General features: G+C 44.2%; 1 long non-coding RNA gene across 1 annotated transcript; it reads left to right on the top strand.

Moving 5' to 3' along the window:
* Positions 1-552: 552 nt before the first annotated feature.
* Positions 553-10,394, top strand: LOC121879372. The gene is made up of 3 exons (XR_006091319.1): positions 553-883; positions 10,035-10,073; positions 10,317-10,394. It is a non-coding gene; the product is annotated as an uncharacterized LOC121879372 (long non-coding RNA).
* Positions 10,395-11,381: the final 987 nt, after the last annotated feature.

The following is an 11,381-nucleotide window of genomic DNA, read 5'->3' as shown; positions in this document are numbered from 1 at the left end:
TAAAAGAGGTAAAGAAACTCTATAAAGGCTCTCGAGAGGTTTTTGGCGTAGAGGAACTGGAGTGTTTACTGGAGGTGGTGGAGGACGAGATGGTGGTGGAGTGGTCCCAGAGATATTGGGTATTGACTGAGGATCCTTGAAGACATTGCGGTCTTACAAAGAACTTGAAAAGAAAGTGGGTGCTGGAGTGGACTCAGGGGAAAGCCGACGGCTGGTTCACTTCCGAAAACTTTGTGCAGTTGGGGGGATTGAGGGTAAAGACAGGGAGGTGTGCGTCAAGTGTGTTTACTAACACTGGGAACAGAGTTGAGAGATTATACCTGCTGGAATAGCTAGAGTCTATGTTATGTACTTCATCAAGATAACACTAATGTTTTTTTTTAAATGAATCTTTACCTAGTCATAGATTAGCGGCCATGGACAAACTTAATTTGGGTCACGTGGTTATAAGGCTCAAGGTGCAGAACTAAACAACAATGTGGCGTTATTTTTCTGTTGTGTTCATCGTGGACAATTTTAACTAACATCTTTCTTTGTTTCTCATTTCAGAAAGAAAAATGGTGCAAAACGGATAAGAGTTACCGGGGTGCCCGACGGACCCTGTGGTTGACTCCTCGAGGAACCGCTTCTCCACATCCACACTCTCACTCCTCTCTCAGTGCCTCCTCCGTCTCCTCCTCCTCTCTCCCCAGCACTAACGCCTCTCTCCACCACCCAGGCGCCTCCACCCTCGCTCCACACTGCCTGGACACCTTCCTCTTTTCTTCTTTTTTTTCCGTGGTTCGAAGAGCGTCTCAAGATGAAGTGTTTCGGAGACAAAAATCGAACTTACCACTGTAAGGTGGTGCTGCTCGACGAACAGGAGCTCATCCAGGAGATTCAGGTGAGTGTTTCTAAGTTTCTGTTCAACTATTAAAGGTAAGTCTTTCATATTATATAAACATTATTAAATCAGGTAAAACGAGAGTCAATTAAGAAGTTTTTCAGAAGGTAATTAAAAGGAGTCGTTCAGGTGTGTAAGGTGATTTGTTGGTTGATTCCCAAGATTACAACTTATTCAAGGAGTTTGTTGAGGAGAAACACAAACTAATTCTTAGAGTCAATCAAAATGTTCAGGTGATCTTATTAAGGCCCCACGTAACGAGACTTTATGTTGTGATATATATATTACAACTAACTGGTTCAGGCAGAAGATTCCTACGATAAAATAAACATGATTCATATAGACGATTAGAATAAAAAACAATTCACCCGAGTCAACCATAAGATTAGTGTTATTTAATTCAAGAGATTAATTTAGAAGATTAACTCAGATAATCACCTGCTTCTCTCAGAGTATTCAGATAAAGTTGATTTAATCCCACCATTATTGTGACCCATTTACAGTGATTAACTTAAGAGATAAACCAACTCAAGCAATTAATTCACAAGACATTGGTGAAATAATTTAGGTAATTAGGTAGAGTAATGGGACTTCAGCACCTGGTTTATGTCACCTTTAATTACGGTTTCTGTTTTCCTTACCTTCGTTTAATTGTTCTGTTGTTAGATTATGATGTTCCATGTTAGGTGATGTTTTGATAAAGTGTTATTTGAGAAAGGTGAGAAGGAGAGAGAAGGAAGAGGAGGGAAAGAGTAATAGAAATGGAGGATGAGGAAGAAGGAAGAGGGAGAGAATAAATGGAAGAGGAGGGAGAAAGGAAAAAGAAGTGGAGAAGAAATAAAAAAAGAGGAGGTAGGAGATTAAAAAAAATGAAGAATTGAAGAAAGAAGAGAGGGTGATAATCGAGGGGGGGGGGAAGGAAAGGGAGGGGAGGGGGAAGGAAGGGAAGGGGAGGGCAAGTGTGATCCAATATCTTCAGAAGTACTCGTAAAGGGGGAGCCATCACCTCGTCTACTGTAATTGAAAGACTAAATTGTTTTCGTTTTTATGTGTGTGTGTGTGTGTGTGTGTGTGTGTGTCATCTTTAACTTATACTGCACCAGTGACACCCGTCTTGCTTCAATTTTCTTGATTCATCTTGAGTGTTTTGCCTCTTGCTTCACTATTCTTGCCTCACCTCCTATTTAAATCCCCTTGCTTTACACCTTTCCTTTTTCCCCTTTTTCACTTCCTTGCTTTACCTCCCTTGCTTCGCTAGCGCTAGCTTCACCCCCTTGCTTCACTCCTCCTACTTCACACACTCCTTGCTTCACACTCCTTTGCTTCACCCCCTAGCTTCACCCCTAGCTTCACCCCCTTGCTTCACTCCCCCTTGTCGTGTTCTCAATTCTCAGTCTTTGTCTCCTCTTTTTCTTTCGTCTTTTGATTGTTTCTTTGTTCCTTTTTTCTCTCTCGTTTTCATTCTCTTTTCATCCTTAGTCTTTGTCTGCTCTTACACTACTGTCCCCCCCTTCTCTCTTTCTCTCTCCCTTTTTGGTCAGGAGCTGAGTTTTTTTTCCTCAGTATTTTCATTTCTGCACTTGACTCGTTTCTCTCTCTCTATCTCTCTCTCTCTCTCTCTCGTGGAGGTGTCAGGTAAGAGGCGCTCCTGTAATTAAGGTAGCTCCCCCCCCTCACCCCGTATAGTGTCAGGTGTATCTGATGACACACATCAACACTCTCAGGAATCCTCACCTCACCTCCAATCCCAATCCTCTCACCTGGATCCAAGTGAATCCCTTCCTAGAACCCTCAATCGAACCCCGAACCTTTCTGAATTGATCCTAGAGCTTTGTTTTTTTATTTATGTATGGGTTCGTGGTTTTGGGATTTGGGATTCGGGTTTGGGTGTTGGGGTTCGGAGTCTGGGTTCGGGATTTGGGGTTCAGGGTTCATGGTTGGGATTCGGATTCGGTACTGGGATTCGGGGTTCGGAATTCGGGGTCTTCCATAGTGGGGTTGAGACCAGTTCCCAAATGACCGGTTCACGTGTGTTGAGTGGAGGTCTGTCTGGTTTAATTTGGGGTGATATTTTTTTGTTTATCTTATAATTTTTCCAGGTATTGTATAACTCATTTATATATTTATACTTAATTAATTTTTTTCTTTAATTATAATTTTAGTTTTTAAATTTGCAGATGATTAAATTTTATTGATTTTGATTGTTTATATTTTTTTAGGCGATTTTTTCCTAGTATGTTGATCTCGGGAGAAGATACTATTGATTTTTTTCCCCAGTTGGATCAAAGTTTTTTTCCTCCTAGTATGGTTATATGAGTGGCGAATAGGAGCTGTTGTTTTTTTCCCAGTATGGTGATGGATGGTGTAGATGTGTGACACGTGACCTCATAATTGTTGTGGGATAGTTAGGTTAGGTTAGGTTAGGTTAGGGGAAAACAAAATAATATTCCACTCCTGATTCTCAAAGACTCAACCTTGATTATATTTAAATCCTCATTGTCTCGTCAACTTCCCGGGCTGGTCGATACAATTCTGCCTTAATGAAGACTGGTGAGATGAGGGTTAGGCGGGGCTGGGGCGGGGCGGGGCTGGGGCGGGGCGGCGTCTATTGATGTTGCTGTGGCGTTTCTGTATTTATCGGGCTGTAGATCAAGGTAGTCAGTGTCGATGGTTGATGCTGGGATAGATTTATGTGATCGTCGAGTCGGGGATTCACTTGATGGGTGTTGGTTTACGTCCTGCCTTTTGTTCTGATGAGGGTGAGCAGTGCGGCGATGATGATGATAATGGGAAGAAGAAGGGAACAAAAAGATATCAGCGAAGTGCGGGAGGGAAGAAGGAGGGAACAAAAATATATCAGCGAAGTGCGGGAGAGAGTGTCAAAGTCATTAAGTTAGGAAGATTAACATTCCGGTTGTTGTTGATGGCGGTGTTGTATGGACGCTGTAGAAGGACCTATAGGTGTGTGTGTGTGTGTGTGTGTGTGTCCACCCTATTATATAACTTCCCGACGCTGTCTACACCATCTCCATGTTGGTCGTCTCCTTGTTCATCTCGCTGTTGTGGTTGCGACACGGCCAGGTAGGGGAAAGGGGGGGAGGGGGCTTTTATAGGTCAGGCTGTGTCCAGACAGTGGGGGTAGCTCAGGTCACTTAAGGTTATCTGTTCAGGGACCGCGGTCAGCTGAGATATATGTGAAGCAACAGCTGTGGGTCATTTGAGGTCGTCTAAGCAACAGCTGGGGTTAGTTGAGGTCGTTTTCTCCAAAGCTGGGTTAATTAAGGTCATTTATTCAACAGCTGGAGCTAGTTAAAGGTATTTGCTCAATAGTTTGGGTCACTTAAGTTCATCTATTCTGCAGCTGGAGTTGGTGAGGTAATTTACTCTGATCCGATGAGGTCATCACTAAACACCTGCGGTCTTATGGGGTCATGAAATCACCAGCCGGGGTCAGACGAGGTCATCTACTCACCAGCTGGGGTCAGACGAGGTCATCTACAACTAAGATCAGCTTTCGGGGTGTCTGGTGCACTTGATATCGGATGATCGAGAATTTTGTAATTGGTGAGGTCAGGTGAACTGAGGTGTAGCATAGTAGCGGCGGCGAGGAATGTTGGTCAGGTGGTAGCGGTAGGCAGGTAGGACCAGCTGGGTCAACTGGAATGATCCGCGTCAGGGAGTATCACGAGGCCAGTATCGGGGTGTTAAGTTATGTACCTGTCCGGGTGTAAGAATATCCGGGCTTTGGGCGTTGCCTCTGGGTCGTGGTGGTCGTCACACCCCGCGGTAACTCCTGCCCCTCCTGCTCCTGCTGCTCATTCTCCTGCTGTTGTTGCTGTCGCCTCTGTTTCTGCTGCCGATGCTGTTCATAGTGCTGCTTCACCGTCACCTCTTCCGTTGTGAGGACGTAACAATGCCCCTGACTACAACACGGCGTCCACCAGGGGGATATATTACCCCATGACGACAGTACGACTTGTCACTACTCCTCCAGGATTGAAAGGACAATTGAGGAATGTAAGGAACCAACAACAACTTCCATCATCTGTGTGGTCCAGTCTGTAGAGTGAAACAACAACTTCGTATTACTACAGGTTTTACTATTGCGTTTCGAGCACTAAACGACCTGTAAAATTTCAGAATATTTGCTGTAGTACACTAAAAGCACTTACTGGAATACAGGACACTTCTTTTGACGTCTAGGGCTATAGTGTGGGAGCTACTGTACCACCAAGAGAGAAGAGAGTGGCTCCATGGGTCCACTTGTAAAGGGTTAGTGGACGACCGCTGGCAGACACGACAGCCCGCAGGTAAACACGACAACTTCTTGCCACTTCTTGAGGAATTCCTGGCGAGTTTTTGGACCCTTGCTCTCCCAACTGACCATGAATGTGGAATTTTAAAACTTTTGTTACACGTATGATCTTTAGTCTGTTTATTTTATTGTTTTGTTGTGTGGGTTGTACGTGATACTGCCTCTGAGACTTACGTTAAGAGGTGTTGAGGGTGAGACTGGTGTTTGGGTTATTATTATTATTATATTCCACATGTGTCAAATACGAATAAAAAAATAAAAAAAAAGGAAATATAGACAAAGTGGACAATCAGGACAGGGCAGAGTGAAAAGCACCTCCCCCCCCCCTCTTCTCCACCCCACTCCACCACCCCACTCCACCACCCCACTCCAAGACCAACACAGTGGTTAAGGCGAGGGGGCATCACTAACCAAACAATGAGTGGTGATATATGAGACAGGAATTAGAATAAGGAAATACCACTTGAGAACTAATGAACAGTAAGGAGGCAACAAACACTGATACGAGTTAAGCAGCTGAAGGTGCTAAGTCAAATTTAGTCTAAAAAAAAATGAAAGGGTAACTGATTTAATTATTTGTTTTGTTTATTTATTTCGGTCTCTTAGTTTGTCTATAGTCTTTCTTTTTTGTTTGTTTGTTGCTTTCTTCCTTCTTGCGAACAGTACAGTCATCGTCCAGTCTAACTCAAGAAGAACGTTGTGTGTGTGTGTATGTGTGTGTGTTTTTGCTCTTGGCTCTTGATTGGCAGTAGACAGTCACACCTCTTGTGTCATGTTGATGCTCTCTCTCTCTCTCTCTCTCACTCTGTCCTTTGCTTGCTTGCTTACCCACCTCCTCCCTGCTGCTCCACCTCCTCCCTGCTGCTCCACCTCCTCCCTGCTGCTCCACCTCCTCCCTGCTGCTCCACCTCCTCCCTGCTGACCCACCTCCTACCTGCTGACCCACCTCCTCCCTGCTGACCCACCTCCTCCCTGCTGACCCACCTCCTCCCTCCCCTACTTCCATTTTAGTCTTCCTCCTTTCTCTCCTCTCCTCCCCCCCGCCCTCTCTGCCCTGCCCTCCTTCGTCACCCTCGTCGCCCCTCCCCCAGGCCACCATACGTACAACTCTCCTTCAGGTAAAGGTTAGTGGCCAGGCGGGTGGGTGAGGACCGCCCCCAGATGCCTGATGACACACACACACACGTGATTGGCCGGAATACCGCAGGACACAGTTCATTCCACTGGAGATGTACCTAACCTAACCTCACTCAAGTCAAAGATTCTCAGTGGGTCTAGGTTCCCCCTCCGCTGGGCCAAGGAGACAACATTCCAAGTTGTCTGTATCTCCCCAGAGTAAAGAGAGACCCAGGAGACACACTTGAGACACACTTGAGAGACACTTGAGATAGCGTTGTTCAGAGTTAAGTCTTTCACTCAATTTGGTGTCGAGATACTGTGTTGATAATTCGGACTACAGGAAGGCTGCACAGGCGGGTAGGAGAGCGGCTTACGATTTGCACCCCCTCCCTTCCTTCCCTCTCTTCCTTCTCTCTCCTCCTCATTCTAGACTGTGGAGGAAGTGAGAGAGAGAAAGGTAGACGGAGAGGAGGGGGGGGGGGATTTAATGGGGAAACTCCTCACCACCTGCAGCCGTTCAATCCCCCTCTCCCCCTCCCCCTCCCAACTACCATAATAAATAACATCACCGACACGAGCAATCACCAGCGCCTGATGTTGCTCTCCAGTACACCTGCACCGGTGATATAGTCTCTGGGATACAAGAACCTTAACGTCATCTCGTGTCTTATATATATTTTTTTTTCTACAGGATTTCATATTTCTGTTGGAGGATTGACTCAGAATTTTTTATTTATTTTTTCCTTGTCGGGGGAATACTTTCGGTTTTCTCTTGCCAGGATGACGTGTATGTTTCGTCTGCCGTTGGTGATGTCAGACTGAAATGGTTGCTGAGTTTTTCTTCATCCTACAACGTCACATTTATCTTGTTCTTGGGTATACAGCGAGGAGAATATTATCGTGTGGTATCAGTGCATCTCCAGACTGTGTTATGATTGTGTGATGTCGAGTACAGCTTGATGAGAGTTCCAAGTCAGGGTTTGTTTTTTTCGTCTCCCTCCACAACGTCACATATGTCAGCACTCAGCCAGATACTCAAACGTGAGGGTCTGGTGAGGTGTAAGTCCTCGTTGGTGTATGGGTAACACAACGTGAAGAAGGTTGCATGGTCAGAATTGAGATGTGTGTTTAGTAAGTATTTTGCCGAGGGATCATATTACTGTGGTGTCTGTATGTATTAATGAATGATTCTTACTGTAATTTTATCTTTTATTCATATGTTTAGGATTTATTTTATCGTTATGTTTCTAGTTATTCTTGTATTAAAATTTCTTAAGGAGTTACTGATTTATTTGTTTGATTTTTTTTTGTTATTTTACATTATTTTTGTTCTTGTTTATCCTGGAGTTAAAATAAAATCCTTCCATACTATTCCTTAACATTTGGTCATTTCCTAATATACTGTTCAATATCTCAGCCTAAGTACGACACTGTGACAACGAACACAAGTAAAAAACAACTAAACATTCTGGAGGTCTTTATTGTGTGGAAACGAGATGGGAAATATCTGATTACACCGTCATTACGTGTGAAAGACCGCCAGGTATCAAGAAAGATCACCTTGTGTTTCTGTGATTGGTCCTACCTGTTTCTCGTGATGTCATACTCGACTCTCTGATTGGCTGGTTTCTGTGATTGGCCCTACCTGCTTATGGCGATGTCAAACGCGACTCTCTGATTGGCTGACAGATTATATCTCTCCTCCCTGGCCAACTCGTTTGTTTTTTCTCACTAATTTATGGATATTGTCAGTCGAGGACGCCTCTTAGTAACGTGATATACCTGTGTGATATATTCGCTAGATTCCTCGATATATTGAGAGTTTTAAAGGTCATCATACTCAGTGGATTGGATAGTATGTGTGGTGTGGGTGGTAGATGCGGAGGGTGAGGGTGTGGTAGGTGTGGCGTTGAGGGTGGGAGTGTGGTAGATGGGAGGGTGAGGGTGTGGTAGGTGTGGCGTTGAGGGTGGGAGTGTGGTAGATGCGGAGGGTGAGGGTGTGGTAGGTGTGGCGTTAGGGAGGGAGAGGTTGTGGCGTTGAGGAGGGTGGGGGAGGTGTGGGGCAGGTGTGGGAGAGGTGCAGGTGTGGGGAAGGTGTGGGAGAGGTGCAGGTGTGGGAGAGGTGCAGGTGTGGGGCAGGTGTGGGAGAGGTGCAGGTGTGGGGAAGGTGTGAGGAAAAATACATACATGTCAGGTTTTATCTCTTCATGTTTATAAAAAAAAACTTTCACTTTTTCGATATATTTCATAAAAAAGTTTAAATGCCCTTACTAACAACTCCCTGATCCCCTTCGTGAGGGTTAAGGTCATTCGTCGGGGTCAGAGGTCAACAGAGGTCAAGGTGTTCCAGTATAACAGTAATTCTTGTGTTCGGGCCACCAATAGCAATTAGCTTTCCCGATTTTCTTTTTAAAAATTTAATCCAAAAATGTCCTTTAAATTATAAAAATATTAAATTCAATAATATTACTTGGGAATGTTTTTAAAAGTTCTGTACATTTAGAAAATTTATTGAATATTTTTTGTAGCGTTTTATATAGATATTAAATGAAGAAAAGCAAACTGGTTAACATTTCCACCACTTTATACCCACTTAAAAAAATACTTGTTTTAGGGGTTAAATTTCGAATAAATCTTGACCTTGTGTGTGAAGGGGTCTGTCTTGCCCTCTACAAGTATGTGACCTGTTTGATGATTCTAGACACAAACATAACAGGTTTTGCCTCAAGGTCACCTGTCTGTATTATCATATAGCTTAGTCCATCTTGTTGAAGGTTGGGGTTAGATTAGGTTCGGTTAGCTTAGTTTAGGGTTCGGTTAGGTTATGGTTAGGATAGGATGGTGACTAGGCCAATCTAACTGACTGTATTTCTATATGTGAATCAATCTATCCATCTCCCCCCCCCTCCCTCTCTCTCTCTCTCTCTCTCTCTCTCTCTCTCTCTCTCTCTCTCTCTCTCTCTCTCTCTCTCTCACTCACATATAAACCTACACATCTTAAGAATAACTGTGTCTTGGGTCGCTGACTGACTGTGACAACTTCATAGGTGTTCAGTACATTCATGGTAAAATAACTTTGTTCTTATTTAAAACCTGACCTTCACACTCCTTACCACACTCTACCCAAGTTAGTTTATTAAGGTTAGTTCTGAGGCTGGTGGTTTAATAGTTTGTGTGTGGTGTTTGTTTACAAGAGTTTTCCTTAACCACGTACATACATACATACATACATACATACATACATACATACATACATACATACATACATACATACATAGATACATACATACATACATACATACATACATACATACATACATACACACTACATATATACTCACACATACACAAATCATACATACATACATACACATAGATACATACATACATACATACATACATACATACTTACATACATACATACATACACACATAGATACATAGATACATACATACATACATACATACATACATACATACATATACATACACACTACATATATATCTCACACATACACAAATCATACACCTTACCATATATTTTACTCTACTTAACATAAACATTATATTCGTTTGTGTTTTACAGTGACCACAACAAGGCTGTACCATTAGTGGACCACAACAAGGCTGTACCATCAGTGACCACAACAAGTTGCCGTACCATCAGTGATCACAACAAGGCTGTACCCATTAGTGACCACAACAAGGTACCATCAGTGACCACAACAAGGCCGTACCATCAGTGACCACAACAAGGTCAAAAATTCCATCAGTGACCACAACAGCAGCCGTACCATTAGTGACCACAACAAGGCCGTACCATCAGTGACCACAACAAGGTCAAAATTCATCAGTGACCACAACAAGGCCGTACCATCAGTGACTCATAACAAGGCCGTACCATCAGTGACCACAACAAGTGCCGTACCATCAGTGACCACAACAAGGCCGTACCATCAGTGACCACAACAAGGCCGTACCCTCATTAGTAATCACAAGGCCGTACCATTAGTGACCACAACAAGGCCGTACCATCAGTGACCACAACAAGGCCGTACCATCAGTGACCACAACAAGCCGTACCATTAGTGACCACAACAAAGGGGCCGTACCATCAGTGACCACAACAAGGCCGTACCCATCAGCACTCAACAAGGCTAAAAATTCATCAGTGACCACAACAAGGCCGTACCATCAGTGACCACAATAAGGCTGTACCCATTAGTGACCACAACAAGGCTGTACCATCAGTGACTACAACAGTGTCAATACCATTAAGACCACAACAAGGCCGTACCATCAGTGACCACAACAAGGCTGTACCCATTAGTGACTACAACAAGGCCAAAAATTACTAGTGACCACAACAAGGCCGTACCCATCGCGACCACAACAAGGCCGTACCATCAGTGACCTACAACAAGGCCGTACCATCAGTGACCAAAACAAGGCCGTACCTACCAGTGATCACAACAAGGCCAGTACCCATCAGTGACCACAACAAGGCCGTACCATCAGTGACCACAACAAGGCCGTACCATCAGTGACCGTACAACGCGGCCGTACTCCATCAGTGACCACAAATAAGGCTGTACCATCAGTGACCACAACAAGGCTGTACCCATCAGTGACCACAACAAGCCAAAACATCAGTGACCACAACAAGGCCGTACCATTAGTGACCACAACAAGGCTGCAACCATCAGTGACCACAACAAGGCCGTACCATCAGTGACCACAACAAGGCCGTACCATCAGTGACCACAACAAGGCCGTACCATCAGTGACCACAACAAGGCCGTAACATCAGTGACCACAACAAGGTCGTACCATCAGTGACCACAACAAGGCCGTACCATCAGTGACCACAACAAGGCCGTACCATCAGTGACCACAACAAGGCCGTACCATCAGTGACCACAACAAGGCCGTACCATTAGTGACCACAACAAGGCCGTACCATTTCCCATAAATAACTCGTGTGTGTGTGTGTGTGTGTGTGTGTGTGTGTGTGTTAGCTGCATCTTGCTTTCGGTATTAAAATTCAACATATATCCAAGTATA

The sequence above is a fragment of the Homarus americanus genome, unplaced genomic scaffold, assembly GCF_018991925.1.
Source record: "Homarus americanus isolate GMGI-L3 unplaced genomic scaffold, GMGI_Hamer_2.0 scaffold48860, whole genome shotgun sequence".
In the NCBI taxonomy this organism is placed as follows: domain Eukaryota; kingdom Metazoa; phylum Arthropoda; class Malacostraca; order Decapoda; family Nephropidae; genus Homarus; species Homarus americanus.
Note: the sequence above shows the minus strand (reverse complement) of the source record. Positions and strands in the feature narration are given on the sequence as shown.